This window comes from Cryptomeria japonica, chromosome 9 (assembly GCF_030272615.1).
Source record: "Cryptomeria japonica chromosome 9, Sugi_1.0, whole genome shotgun sequence".
Lineage (NCBI taxonomy): Eukaryota > Viridiplantae > Streptophyta > Pinopsida > Cupressales > Cupressaceae > Cryptomeria > Cryptomeria japonica.
The window spans coordinates 651357511-651373218 of record NC_081413.1 but is presented as its reverse complement, the minus strand read 5'-3'; positions in this window follow the sequence as shown (position 1 = coordinate 651373218).

Sequence of the window (15708 nt, the reverse complement as noted above, 5' to 3'; positions counted from 1 at the left end):
ACCGTTGGACTTGTCAAAATTTTATGGTCTAACAGTGCATACGTGGTTATCAATGTAGTGTGGATGCGGTTTATAGACATAGTTTTAGTTGCCCAAGAGCCTCAATGGCCTCAAAAGAAGTTTTTGAGGTCGTTGAAGGCCCCACAAGAACTGTGTCTGCATTTCTATCACTGTTGTATACATAAAAGTAAGTGAATTTTTTGTTTTTGCATGATTTCAAATGATTGAATTGTTGTTTTTATTAGTTTTTTGTTTTTACATGGTTTCAAATGATTGAATTGTGATTGTTTAATAGTTTGATTCCAAAAAATAGTGATAAGATGCATATTTATGGTTTTATTTATTTATTTTTGAACTTTTCTTTACATATATATGTAATATGATTCTATTTAGGTCAACCGATCTCAACCATGGGAAAGAACAAGCAAGGAACAATGGAACAACGAGAAGCTCAAAAGGAAAGACAAAGGCAGCATAAGAAGAAATTGCATGACATAAGAACAATGGGAGAAGAAGGTATGTCAACCTCAACATCTCAATTCGATTTACCAAATGAATATAATGCACCTAATGCAATTGAAGAAGAAACATTTGATAATTTACTGTTTGAACCTAATGCAATTGAAGAAGAAACATTTGATAATTTACCATTTGAACCTAATGCAAATGAAGAAGAAACATTTGATAATTTACCGTTTGAACCTAATGCAATTGAAGAAGAAACATTTGATAATTTACCATTTGAACCTAATGCAATTGAAGAAGATACCACATTGAATAATCAATTAAATGATGAACATATTACACCTTCTCTACTTGATGAATTGAATGTACATAATGCACCGATGTTGACACCTCCTAGAATCATTCATAGGAAACAAAAGTATCTAATTGACATTGATGAGAATATATTGAAGTCAATGCCCAATAAAATGAATGAACGAACTTATAGGAGAATGGTTAAAAGAATATGGCAAAACTATTTTAAAAACTTAAATCAAACCGCAAGATGTCAATTAATTGTTCAAATGATTAAAAATTTCAATTTTAGAGAGACAATGAAAATTCTAGGCCTAAGATCATCTGAACGTAACAATGAAAGAACTATTGTCAGAAATCTATTTGATGCATATCAATCTATTGGTTCAAAATCACCTAGTAAAGATTCTAATGCTACTCGATGTGTCATTACATCAACCATAATGAGCAAGAAAATTAAAAAAAGATCGTTTGATAAGAAAAACAAGTAAGTCATTAAATGTTAGTAGAACAACATTAAGTAAAGCATTAAAAAGCCCTAGCCAAAGAAGAATTGAAGTATGAAGGTGGTGCCGAGTTGGTAGATATAGAAACAATTGTGCGATGGTGTAAGTCTATGATGGGTCTAGGTAATCCAGGTACGTCATTGGTTCGTAGATATTTTTGGTTGATTACTGAATCTAACATTGAAAACTAACTAGATTGTTGTATAGTTGCAGGATCGAGTGATATGCACTCATTTATGAGTTCAAATTCAAGTTCACTGGTAATTTATATGAGACAAATGGTATGGTTTTGCTCTTCATTCATGTATTATTTGGGGGAAGAATGTGACTTGGAAGAGTGGGTTGACAAATGGTCTTGTAGACCGTTGGTTCCCATTGATTCATATCAAATTCCCAAAGCACTACAATTAAGCCAGATGGAGACATCAGTTGATTTTGACCATGCATCTGACCTAGTGGATTTAGGTGATTTTTTGAGTTTATTTTTTTGCAAGTATTCTTTTTGGTTCATTTTGTTGTACATCATACTTTATTTTTGGTATTAATTAACACTTTATAAAATGCAGGTCATGTGTATGCAGTTGTTGCAGAAGAGAATAATGAAGAAGGAACAGATTACTATTTGCGTCGTTGTGTTGAGCCTAAAAGAAAATTGACAAGAACAATCATTGACGGAGAGGGTATTGAGTACCCAATAGGGTCTGTTGTCGTGACAGGAACATGGCTTCAAAGATACCCTATCAAGAATTATGATGTTTGGTTGTTCGAGGACTTTGAAACACACAGACATATTCTTCATTTCTCTAACCTTGTTGTTACAACAAATATTCATTTGATGAAGTATCATGGTAGACCTCATAACAAGATTTTATGGAAAGTTCATGAATCTGACCACGAGGCAATACTTGACACAATACGCGTCAGAGCCAATCCTGAAGGCTCACTTGATTGATTCTATGGTTCAGAGTAGAATAATTTTGAGAATTTTGTATAAATCATCGACGAATTGTTCTATATTCATTTTTTGTATATATAAATGCCCATGAGCTGATTTTTACATGTTTAGGGGCATAATTTTGTATATTTAAGTGGCAATGAGCTAATTTGTACATATGTATATGCCAAGTTTTGTATATTAAAATGGTGATGAGCTGAATCGCACATATTGTAATGCCAAATTTTGTATAAAAGCCCATGAGATGATTTGTATATTAAAATGGCGATGAGCTGAATCGCATATATTGTAATGCCAAATTTTATATAAAATCCCATGAGATGATTTGTAAGACAATTTTTTGTATAATCAAATAGCCAACAGCCGATTTCACCATATTTAGAGGCAAATTTTTGAATAATATGTGACTATTTTGTGTGTCAATGTTTTGTGACTACATTTTGAGTATATGTGATGTGTCCCTGGTCAATCATGAGCATTCTTGATTCTTGTATAATCATGGATAATTATTTGAGTCATTATCGAGTCATCGAAGTCATAGATTGAGACTAGATACAATTTTCATAGGGGTCATAGATTGAGACTAGATACAATTTGAGCAAAAATTGTCATTGTTGTCAAAAAAATTATCAAAAAAGTTGTCAAGCAACTTCTACATTGCATCGGTAGGGTATGACTCTTGATGTTCTGGTGCTTTGGGATGCATGACAGGGCCATGCCTAGTGTAAACATGCCCACCTGGATGCACTCGCAATGTTGGTTTGTGCACACAACAAACATAATCAATTCTAGCGAATCTTGCAACTTTTCCTTGCAAGCAACTGACGGTTTTTTGAGCAGGCGAAAAAATGCTAGGAATTGAAAATGGCTCCGAGTCATCAAAAACCGAAATAGGCCATTGTAAAGGAGCCTAACGCGACCCTGTGGGATCAAACAGATTGACTGTATGTATCATGGATTGGAAGAAACGGTCCGTCAAATTTTGATAATTTTTTGGACTCAAGGCACTTGAGAGATCGCACCGGTAGGGTATGACTCTCGACGTTCTGGTGCTTTGCGATGCACAACAGGGCCATGCCTAGCATAAACCTACCCACCTAGATGCGCTCGTAGTGTTGATTTCTCCACACGAAGAACAGAATCAATTCTAGCCAATCTTGCAACTTTCCTTGCAAGCAACTGACAGTTTTTTTAGCAAGTGAAAAAATGCTACTAATTGAAAATGGCTCCGAGTCATCGAAAACTGAGATAGAAAATTATAGAGGAGCCTCACGCAACCCCAGGGGATCAAATAGATCGACTGTATGTGTCATGGATTGGAAGAAATAGTCCATCAAATTTTGACAATTTTTTGGACTCAGGGCACTTGAGAGATCGCACCGGTAGGGTATGACTCTCGACATTTTGGTGCTTTGGGATGCACGATAGAGCCATGCCTAGCATAAACCTACCCACTCAGACACTCTCATGACATTGGTTTGTGCACACGAGGAATAAAATCAATTCTAGCCAATTTTGCAACTTTTCCTTGCAAGCAACTGACAGTTTTTTGAGCAGGAGAAAAAATGCTACTAATTGAAAATGGCTCTAAGTCATCGAAAAATGAGATAGGCCATTGTAGAGGAGCCTCATGCGACCCCATGAGATCAAACAGATCAACCGTATGTGTCATGGATTGGAAGAAACAGTCCGTCAAATTTTGATAATTTTTTGGACTCAAGGCACTTGAGAGATCACACCGGTAGGGTACGACTCTCGAAATTCTAGTGCTTTAGGATGCACAATAGGGCCATGCCTAGCATAAACCTACCCACTCAGACATGCTCGCGATGTCGGTTTGCTCACATGACAAACATAATCAATTCTAGCCAATCTTGCAACTTTTCCTTGCAAGCAACTAACGGTTTTTTGAGCTGGCAAAAAAATGCTACTAATTGAAAATAGCTCTGAGTCGTCAAAAACTAAGATAGGCCATTGTAGAGGAGCCTCATGCGATCCCACAAGATCAAATAGATCAACCGTATGTGTCATGGATTGGAAGAAATAGTCCATCAAATTTTGACAATTTTTTCGACTTGGGGCACTTGAGAGATCGCACCAGTAGGGTATGACTTTCGACATTCTGGTGCTTTGGGATGCATGATAGGGCCATGCCTAGTGTAAACCTACCCACCCTGATGCGCTCACGACATCGGTTTGTGCACACAACGAACAAAATTTGACCATTACGAGCGTGAGGGTGCTCTCACACCAAACACATTGTTTTTTATATTCATATTGTCGATTTTTGTTGTTTATATTCATATTGTTAATAATATATGCAAATATTCATTTAAATTTATAAAAGGGCAGCCATCAAATATAGTGAATACACAATAATGAACTGAATACAAGGAGTTTTGTAGGGTTAATTCAACATTTTAGAAATTTTATCAAATCATATTCCACGATTGCAATGATTTATATCATATATTTTTGTTGTTTATATTCATGTTGTTGATTACATATGCAAATATTCATTTAAATTTATAAAAGGACAACCACAAAATACAACGAATACAAAATAATGAACTCGTTACACATTTATTGGATTGAATATCAATATTTATATATAAAAAAAGGCATGTCTTCCAAGTCAATACAAGTATTACAAAAATGTGGCATATGCCATGCCCAATTCGATATACAATAAAATTGTAGAATATATCTACATGTATTGGTCATTCTATGACCAAAACTAACAATATATGATCCTAAACTTGTGGTGGATCATCAAAATCAAACCTCTTCAGCACAGTATGGGGCTCTGTAGATGGCTGCAAAACCACAATTCAAAAGCCAAGTTAGAATTCTTTTGTAGAAAATAGTTCACAATTAACAACATAACTATGCATTTAACTTTAATTCCTTTGCAATTGAAATGTAGATTACCTCATCGGCTAATCTAGGAGCTAATGTCTTTTCTCTCCTCTCCTTGTCACTCTTAGGAGTTTTCTTGAAGACATACTTAAATTGATCCACATTATGGCCATACCGCGAAGGAGTCTATTATAGATTAAATGTATAATTAATACAATGTACTAACATAAATCTATCAAAAACACTTAAAACTATAATATAGAGAACAATGGCGTACCTATGCCTGAGATGCTTCTCCAATGGACTGAGGATGGCTCACCATCGATGTAGAAACTGTCGCTATTACCTATACAAAAAATGTACAAAGATTAAATATAATTAATATAATGATAAGTATTGAAGGTTGAAAATAATTAATTTTACATATCAAACAAAAGTGTATCGGATCAGGAGATGCTTCTCCAGTGCAAGGAGGAGGGTTCGCCATTGACGAAATAGGTATGGATATTTCCTGTATGAAAAAATTATAAGATTATAATATATCACAAGTTCACATGTACGTGTGCATATAATCATGAAATCAAGAAAATAAAGTAGAGATACATACCTCCGCCCTCTCTTGATCCGTGGGTGAATCAGGTGCATTCAACATATCCACAAAGCTCAATGGCTGCTGTACATGTAAAATAGACAAAAAACACTAATCAATCTACAAACCCCAACTAATACTTGATTTCAACATTTTCAAACAATTGTACAACTAAAAATGTGTTCAATTACCTTCTTCACATGTTTTGGTATCTTTGAGGAATTCTTTTTCTTAGAACAAGCCCTAGACGCAGAGGGGGTACCCTAAAAATGCAAAATTAACATGAGATATTAGTACAGATAATAAATTAAACATAATTTTAAAAATCTAAATTGAAATGACTTGCATATTCCATCAAAACAATACATAAAAAGAGTTGTACAAAATATGATACCGTATAACCTTGTAGGCCAAAATCGATCACTGAGAGCATGATATCATCAATCTGGGACATTTCGTCCCCTGTCAACACCTACAAACTAGAAATTGGACCAAGCATTAAAGATAGTTAGTATATCTTGTATTCTTTTGAATTCAAAGTGTACTATTCTATTTTAACATGTTATAAAATTTATACCTCAGGCATCGAAGTTGTAGCTATGGTAACTGGGGGACATGTATGGGATACCGCTGCTGCATCCTTAAATGCATATTATTTGTCTTAATTTAAATTGATGTATAAATGAAAATTCATTTATGTAATTACAAATTTAAAGTGACTAATAAATAAAATGTTATGAATTCAAATCAACACACTTGTGCCTATGGCTCATGGGAAAACACCATGTCCATCAACTCATCTGTCAGCGTGACATCCTCAACCATGTGAACCTAACATCTACAACCGCAAATCATGCACAGATGATATGAGTATCCATCTACACTCGCTGCATCATCTATTCCCGAGCATATCCCCGAGCAACTGACACACATATGCTCGATGGGCTCTCTATCACCCTCTAACGGCTCATCATCCAATACAATAGGGTGCGCTAATGACGTCCCATGCTAGATGATGGCACCAGTCAATTTTGTGGCTGCCTGAAGAGTCTATAGCTCCATCGACTCTTTCAACTCTAATGGGACAGCCTGATGCACCTTGGGTTTGGGTGCTAGAGGGTGGTGACTCTCCACGGCTAATTGCCTACGGGCTCCAAGTCTATCTTGGGCAGAGCCACCACCTCTACCATGAAACTCTCTCATGTCAAAATAGTTTGGCTGCACATTGAGCATAAACTCACAATATATTTTTCTCAAAAAATATAATGGAACCTCATAATTATTACAAGGTGGATCATCAAAGACCATCCACCACCTCTACCAAAAAAGATTCTTCATCTGCACATTGGTACACCAATGTATGGGAAACCTCTTTGCATTAAGAGGTAATGATTGACCAATTTTGGGATCAACAAAAAGGGCACATATTTGTTGTTTAGAAATATTTTTGTTTTTTACTCCATCGTATGATAGCCCATTGGCATAGAATTGATGACACCTATCCCTAAAGCTTCCCCATTTGGTATTTTTTGTGGAAACAGCTATGGCACCACTAGCTAATGTTTCTAGGCTAGTGGCAAGGGATTGATGATGGTCAAGTTCAGAAGTTTTCAATTTTACAATCAGTCTATTGATTTTAGACGTATTTTGTCCTAACTGATTAATTAATTCTTCCTGTGTTTTGGCTGTGTGGTCAAAAGGAGGAATTGGGGGGGTATTCTTGTGTGTTTTCAAGGAGTGCATTTGGTTGTTCTTGTGGGTTTTCAGGAGGTGCATTTGGTTGTTCTTGTTCTGGATTAGAAGAATCTACTTTTTGAAACAAAAAATGAAAAAACCTAATCAAAATTAATGAAATTAAATTCAAAATGTAAAACAAATTGAATAAATCGGAAAGAAAGACAAAAATAAACAAAAACTAACCTTGATCCATAGCCTGGAGGAAAAATTTAGCACCCCGTTCATGGTTTAGGTGAGAAAATGGGGGAAAAACGAAGTAAAAAATGCGCTTTACAGGTTAATGAGACCCAGTTTTTTTTTAATCTTTTTTTACTAAGCACCGCGTACGCAGTTTTATTTGGATTATTAGTGCGTACATGCTCATTTTCCTATAAGCAGCGTGTACGCGCTAATTTTCCTAGGTGTAGCGTATGCGCTCATTTTCCTATAAGCAGCGCATACGCGCTACCTTTTCTAGGCTCGAGAAGAACAAACCTAAGTGCGTACGCGAGAATTTGAAATTTTAAAACCGTGTATGCACTGCCTATTTTTCCAAGTTTTTTTTGGGTGGTGTCCACTTTTCTAACCACCATCTTTGTGCACACACCCAGTTCCTATTTTTAAACAGCCACATAAATACGTACAACTGATCATGTAAGAATTGCAAATTATGAGAAAAGACATGTATTATAGCTTATTATGGAAGAAGACAACAACAATTAAAATAGACTTGAATCAACTCAAATTTATGTGCAAAACATCATTAATTCGTCTATGTCTTAACTTTCCAGTTTCAAGTTATTCTGATTTAGTCATTCATTTTAAGTTTCTACATTTTCAGTCTTCCAATTTCTTTCTTAAAATCTATGTTTTCTTGTTTTCCAAACTTCATTTCATGTTCATTATTTTCCTATATGTTGCTAGTTTTCTATTTGTCTTTAAGTCTATACATATTGTTCTTTTAGACTTGTCTCAGCTTTACCACATAAGTGTGGATTTTTTTTTTAATCATTATTTGACTATTGGCAAAACCCATTTATCTTTTTTTTTTTGGCATATCGTATTATTTGGCTATTGGGCCCATACCACAAGTCCTAACAATATATAAACAAAAGAATCATGCAAAGTAGCATACAGGGTACTAAAATAATTGACATTTAAGCTTTTAAAACAACAACATTATATAAAGGAAATTGAAATTTTATATATATATATATATACACACGCAAATCTCTCTGCTGAAAAAACAACATAAATCATTTAATCTTAATCAAGAATCTAGGCAAGCAAAATACACATCCGGACTTCTCCTTTTAAAACCCCCAAATAAATTTTAAATGAATATGATAAATCATTTTCCTTCCAACAACAAATTTCTTCATTCATTTTTAATTTCCAATCAATTTCTAAAATTCAAAAAGAAGAAAATAGGAAATAATAAGCATTCCCCAACCTTTTCCAAAATTATGGGCAAAGTAATTGGTACTAGAGATGCAGAAAACTCTTCCAAATCCTCTTCCAACCAGCAATGCCCCTCATTTTATTCTCCCCCCGCAAATTGCAAAAAGACGTAGCCTTCATTTTCTCCAATCAAATTGGAGAATTCAATATTTTTATATTTCATTCTCTTAAGTAGGATTTTTATCCCAAACAATTCACGAGAGAATGAAATTCATTTTCAATTTTATTTTATGCATTTAACCTTTGCACTTTATTATTTTATTTTTCATGTTATTATTATTATTATATTATTATTTTCATGCTCACTATTTAATTTAATCAGTTATTATTAGTCATATAAATATTATTATTTATCACTTACCTTTGTCATTTTATTTATATTATTTTATTATAATCTTAATTGCGACATTAATATTATTATTATTATCGCATTAAACTATTATAAGGGAATTATTTAAATTCATTTAATTATATTATTATTATTTCATTAATTCTAATAATTGCCAAATCAATACTTTAAATAACATTTATAATATCATCATTATTATTATTTTGCAATTATTATTAAAGTAAAACTTTCATAAACTACAATATATATGTTTCTCATTTTATCAAATAAATTTGGGGATTATTAAATAAACTCAATAACACCCAAATTAATAATTTTTAATCAAATATCATTCAAATCAACCAAATCAAATTGACTGAACTCAAATGCATAACATCAAATGCAGAACCAAATACTCGACTCACCAAGAAAATTGCATAAACATGACATCACAAGGTGAATGGCATTCACGCCACACTGACAACACTCAAGCAACCATGTAGACCTAGAGGGTATGAGGGGGAATAAGTAACATCTCTAACCATAAGTCACCATTGGGAGAGGCATGTTTACACCTGTCAAGCCAGGGGAGCTCGCACCTAGTTTCCTGGGGGGAATTGAGTGCTTGTACCTGCAACCAAAATAATATATATGTGCATATATATAGATATAAAAACAAATCACTACAAGTAGATAAGGGTAGGATATCGCAATGATGTAGGGCACTCACAAAGGAGTGATACGCCATCGATCCTCCCCACAAGAAATCACACACAATGCAGACAATCATATATACAATCATCACATCATGATTAAATCATCTAGGGGTTAGCATTTCCATCGCATGATAAACAAGATCAGTACATCTATCAAAATACATGATAATCCAAAATACGAATATCATCTATGCATCAAATTATGACATAAGAGCATAAAGAAATCGGTCATCATCATAATAAGCATCTAAATCATATTAATTTAAAATCACTCATAACATAAGCATAAATATCAGGAATCATAGAATCATATAGCATGTATCAGTAATCATCAAATCATGCATTGTCTATCAAGGATCATTAAAGTTATGGGAATTTTTCCTGTGGAATGGAGTTATAATAAACTAAATTAAATAAATATAATTATGGACATTATAATTGTTATGAAGGGTTGTGACTTTTGTTACCACCCTTGAGACATTATTTAAAACCTATAAACGAATAAAGGAGGAGACAAGAGAGAAAATAGTAGAGGAAAAAGAAATTGAAAAAAGAAAAAGAGAGAGGATAGTTAAGGTTTGGTGGTTGGGCATTGGGAATTGGAGAAGGGGCATACAGTGTGTGTCCAGCTCGGGGTACAATGTACACCCGAGAGTGTCCTGGTCAGGGCTATGTTTATTTCATGTCGTGAAGGCATGTGGGGTTCTGTGTCAGAACCATATTTATTTCATGTCGTGAAGGCATGTGGGGTTTTGTGTAAGAACCATGTCCTCCTGGAGTGCTCCCTTTCCTAGAAACCCTATACCTATAACTAATCCTCTATGTGCAGGAAAGCAACCTCTCCGTGATTTACAGATATGTATTAATCAATTTCATATAGTCATTGCCCTAATGTTTCACCATTGCAAATCATTATCTCAATGTTTTATATATTCTGAGTAATTAGTTTATCATTACTTGAATAAATTAATTTGATACTTTATTAAAATATTATGTAAACACTTAATAATAAATAGTGAATTTAACACCTTAATATTAAATTATCTATCTTAGGTAAAAGGTTAATCCACTATTGATACTTAATAAATCATAAGGGAAAAGTACCATTACATTTGGTATCAAAGCCTCATCGATCTTTACTCTACTAGTTATTAGTTTTGGGTTAAGTAAGGTGTAATAATATCCACGATAAATAATTATTTACACTGATACCCACCTTAAGTGCAACTTAGGGGAATGTGCTTAAGTCTACAATGCAACTAAGCAATGCAAGATGGATCCCAGCTACAAGGTCATGTTAGGTACCCATGTACAAATGCAAATGCAATCTCCCATAAAGTGGGGAAAGAGAGAAAAATTCAATGGGAAAAAACCCTCCCCCAAAAGAGAGATGATGAAAGCACACAATGCTCTCAATGATGAATGAGAAGAACAAAACCATGTCCTCCCCATAAGAGAGAAGAAGAGACCATGAAGCCCCCCCTCAATGTCAAATCTCCTGCAAAGATGGTCCAATGATGATGACCAAAATACCTCCCCATAAGGAAGACAGAGAGCCAATGCTGCACCAATAATGTTAGAGTGTGACAAAACCAAGTACCAAGTCGATGACAATGAATCATTCACTACAACAAAATGAAGATTAGGCATGGAGACAACCTACTATGAGCATCATCTAGATACTCAGAAATAGCAGAAATATTGGTACAATCCAAGTCTCGCGGGAGCCATGCACAAATGTGTATAATCTAAGTCTCAACTGGAGCCATGCACTAACTCTCACAAGATATTCCTAATCTATGTGTACAAGAGGATTACATCAAATAGTCAACAATGACAAGATACAAAGAGGTGTGGCACTTTATGATAGTGCGAGTACAACATTTCTCAGGCAAGAGCATACATCATGATAAAATATTCAAATGTGGAAACATGAAAATGATGCCACCAACAAAGAAGCCTTGTAGAATACTGCAGATGAAGATGCCTCCGAATGAAATTTTACTAAGAGATTAAATGAACAATTGACCCCCCATAAAAAGATCATGTTGGCAATTGCAAATAATGGCAAAGTGGACTTCTGATTTCAACTTTACAACTTCTCAAAATGAGATATAAGAGACTTCAACAAATACTACTAGTGATCTAAACTAAGATACAAGCAAAATACAAGTACCATAGGCCAAAAAAGACCAAATATTGAAAGTAAAATTTCTACCCAAAATTGCTAAAAAATGGTAGCATATTATTAAAGTAGATGAAAAATTATGCACTTCAAAAAAAATGGCACCTGAAAAAGAGTCCATATGAGCCCAAATGAAGCCTCCAAAGTTGTAAAAATCAGGATTTCATGATTTTCAAAAAACGTGTATTCGAAAATCCAAAAAATATTGCACCTCTATACAGATCATGAAATTATATCCCAAAACAAAAATAATTGCTCAAAAAAAGGAGTCTGGATGAGTAAGATATCGCTATTTGAAAATTGTCGGCAAAATTATAATTTCTGGAAAATTTTCGTCACGGCTTCAAACTTCAAATATCTCTAGATTTGGCCTCCGAAGTTTGATTTGGATGAAACATAAGGCAAAATAGACTTTCTTGGATCTCCTCAATCCAATGATGACCTCAGATTTGACCCAACAAGCTCCAATAAAAACCTGCAATACAAAGCTCCAAAATGCAAACCCCAAATTTCTCTCAATTGGCAAACCAATGGCACTCTAATGGCTCTGATACCATGTGAGACATGGACCAGCTCTGATACCATGTGAGATTTTGCCAAGATCAAGAGGCAGTGGAAAGCACAAATGAGAGATAACAAAATAGATGATAGGAATAAACTGTATTCTATCAAGATGCAAAATATGATCAACTGGATCATTACAAGATATAGATTGATTGCCCATACAAACAATGTAGATGAGCCTTCTTATATAGGCAAGGCTTATGGATATGTGAGCACATAAACATGACATGTGGCTCAATAAGAAACAAGGGTAGGTAGGAGAAACAATATAATATTCCACATAAGCTGGAATGTAACAACAAGATAAGATCAACACCATAAAAGGTGGAAATTCTCCTACACACACTATCCCAATGTGGCACAAACACCCAAGTGTCTCATACCTAAACTACTATGAAATGCATGTACCTTAGTAAACTTAAGTAAGGTGTAATAATAACCATGATGAATAATTATTTACACCAACATATATTATAATTTAAATAAAATTTCATGAAAGATTTAAAGCTAAAGACTCAAAAATCCACTTGAGGACAAATTTGCTTTTTGAAACCATAAAAAGAAAAAAAATTGAAATAAAATAAAAAAATATTTAAAAACTTAGTACATTTGGAATCATCGAGTGAAAAAATTGAAACTATAGGTATAGAGGTTGCAGCAAATCTACATATTATATGCGTTGGTAAATGCCCTTGCAATTTACTTATGAAAACAGTGAGGAAAAATAAAAAATAAATAGTTTTTAATATGCTATATTTGGTAGTAGCTCATGCTTGAAATTTATTTCATAAAATTTGCAAATAACAACAAATATTTACTTTTTTATTTTAGCATGGTATACTATATACAGAATATAAGTCCTTAGTGTATTTAATTCCTATTGATTGGGAATAGAGAGTATAGATCTAGTTCTTAGTATTCAATGGATTTAGTGAATGGGTGAATCGCTAGAGATTTTAATCTTGAAAATGAATGAGATAAATTCTCATTCATTTTATGGTTTCACTTACACCAGTAAATTCATCTCAATATTCATATAATATAGTTGTTAGCATACAAATTCACAATAAAGTATTAAAAGAACAATATAAGATAGGAATATATTGAAACCAAATCTCAAATTGGACCAAAATTTACATTTAACAGATTGCAAAAACAACTTCAAAACAGCTGAACATTTCTTACCCCACACCTGAAAAACAAACTTCAACTTGCAATTACTATTCTCATTTAAAAGGCTGCAATTTTTTCCATCTCAAAGATTTAGTAGCTCTAAAACCCTGTATTTTTTGTAGATTATTGACAATGGATGTTTCTCTTGTTATTAGGAAGTACAATAGCAAATTAACTATCGGATAGAACCATAGTTCCCAGGTTTGATTAGGCTGGGGCATGAATCATTGTACATAGATTATTCCAAAACCAATTCTAGATGATTGAAGAAATTCTTGTGCAATGCTAATGGCAAATATCAATTTCAATGTATTTGATGTGACTTTCAGCCTCAACCATAACCACATAGTCATTTTCACTTACAATTTCCATTTTGGTTACTATTCAACAAATCTATTTTCTATTAAATTCGATGAGATGATAACTTTTTGAGGCGATCTATTAAATGGTTCAAATGCCTTGTCTCTTTTTTTTTTCTTGCCAAGGTTAAAATAAATCTATCATCTAGTTTCAAGGGGTTATTCCCTAAATCTCACTATAAATGTTCTTTAGTGCATATGCATTTCTATTGGAATAAACTTAAAGGATTTATATTTTGTAGTCAAGGATATAAGTCATACTCAAAGTAATCAATGAGTTATTTGTATCCAACATATTTTATCAATATTGGGATCTTATTAGCTATAAAATTAAAAAGGATTATAAAAATTAAAACCTTGAGTTTTTGTATCTAGGAAGTTGACAAGCGATTTTAAAGGATATTTATAATCCATACATTGTTAGAAAAATAAAAATAAAAATAAAATATCGCATCTAGATTTACTTAAGTCTGACCTAGGTTACATTATGGGCCCATAATCCATAGGTCCTAAGATCATTTTTAAAATTGGTAAAATACTTTAGCTACTAGAATATGCTAGTTAAATAATACAATGGCTTAAAAGTTTCAGAAATAAAATGTTCTTATTACCCTTAGACATGGGGACATGTACAATTTTTAGAGGGGGAGAAACCACCTATAAAAAAATATATGTGGGATAGATTTATCAAATATATTTAGAACTTCATTTTAAAGATTTTATAGTAGCAACAATATAGAAAGATGCAATGAAGCCCTTGACTTATCTTCAAAACTTAGAATTCATCGCAAAGCTAATAATATTGTGGTATTTAATCTAATGATACAACTAAATTTACAAACATTGTGAAAGCAATGGTAAACCCAACAAATAAACATTATATGGTCCCTTGGAATCATAGAAATTACTAGGGATCACTAGTCTTCTTGTGCTTATATAATTTTTATTATGATTTTCCTATAAAATAATATTTTATAACCATCATTAGATCTCAATGATATTATTAAGTCTCATCTTCTAGGACAGGAGTCTCTGAAAATCATCATTGTTATAGACAAATTATCAACTTTTTAATTAAATCAACCTTCACCCTTGGATTTTAATAAATTAATGGTTACACCTAATGTTTCCCTATGAAGTTCTCAATACATGTTAATAATTTGATATTCTTTAGTTATTGTTAAAGTGCTCTACAAGATTACCATGATTTATTTTACTACATACTTTATTATTGGACTTGATCAACCCAATAATATAAAAGTTACTGTATATAAAAAACAATTGTGTATTTGTTTTGCAAAGAAGATATTCATGTAGTCTGGAATGCATGAATACCATCTTAGAATGTATTTCAAGTATATAATTATACTTTTATAATTTACAAGTGACTATATAGGAGAAATTGAGTATGATAATACTTTTGTAAAGAGAAAAGCAGTTAAAATATTAAATGAAGTGATAAACTTAAAACATACGAGATTAAAACATATATTTCTGATACGTTTTTATGAAAATATTATCATTGGAAAAATGATTAT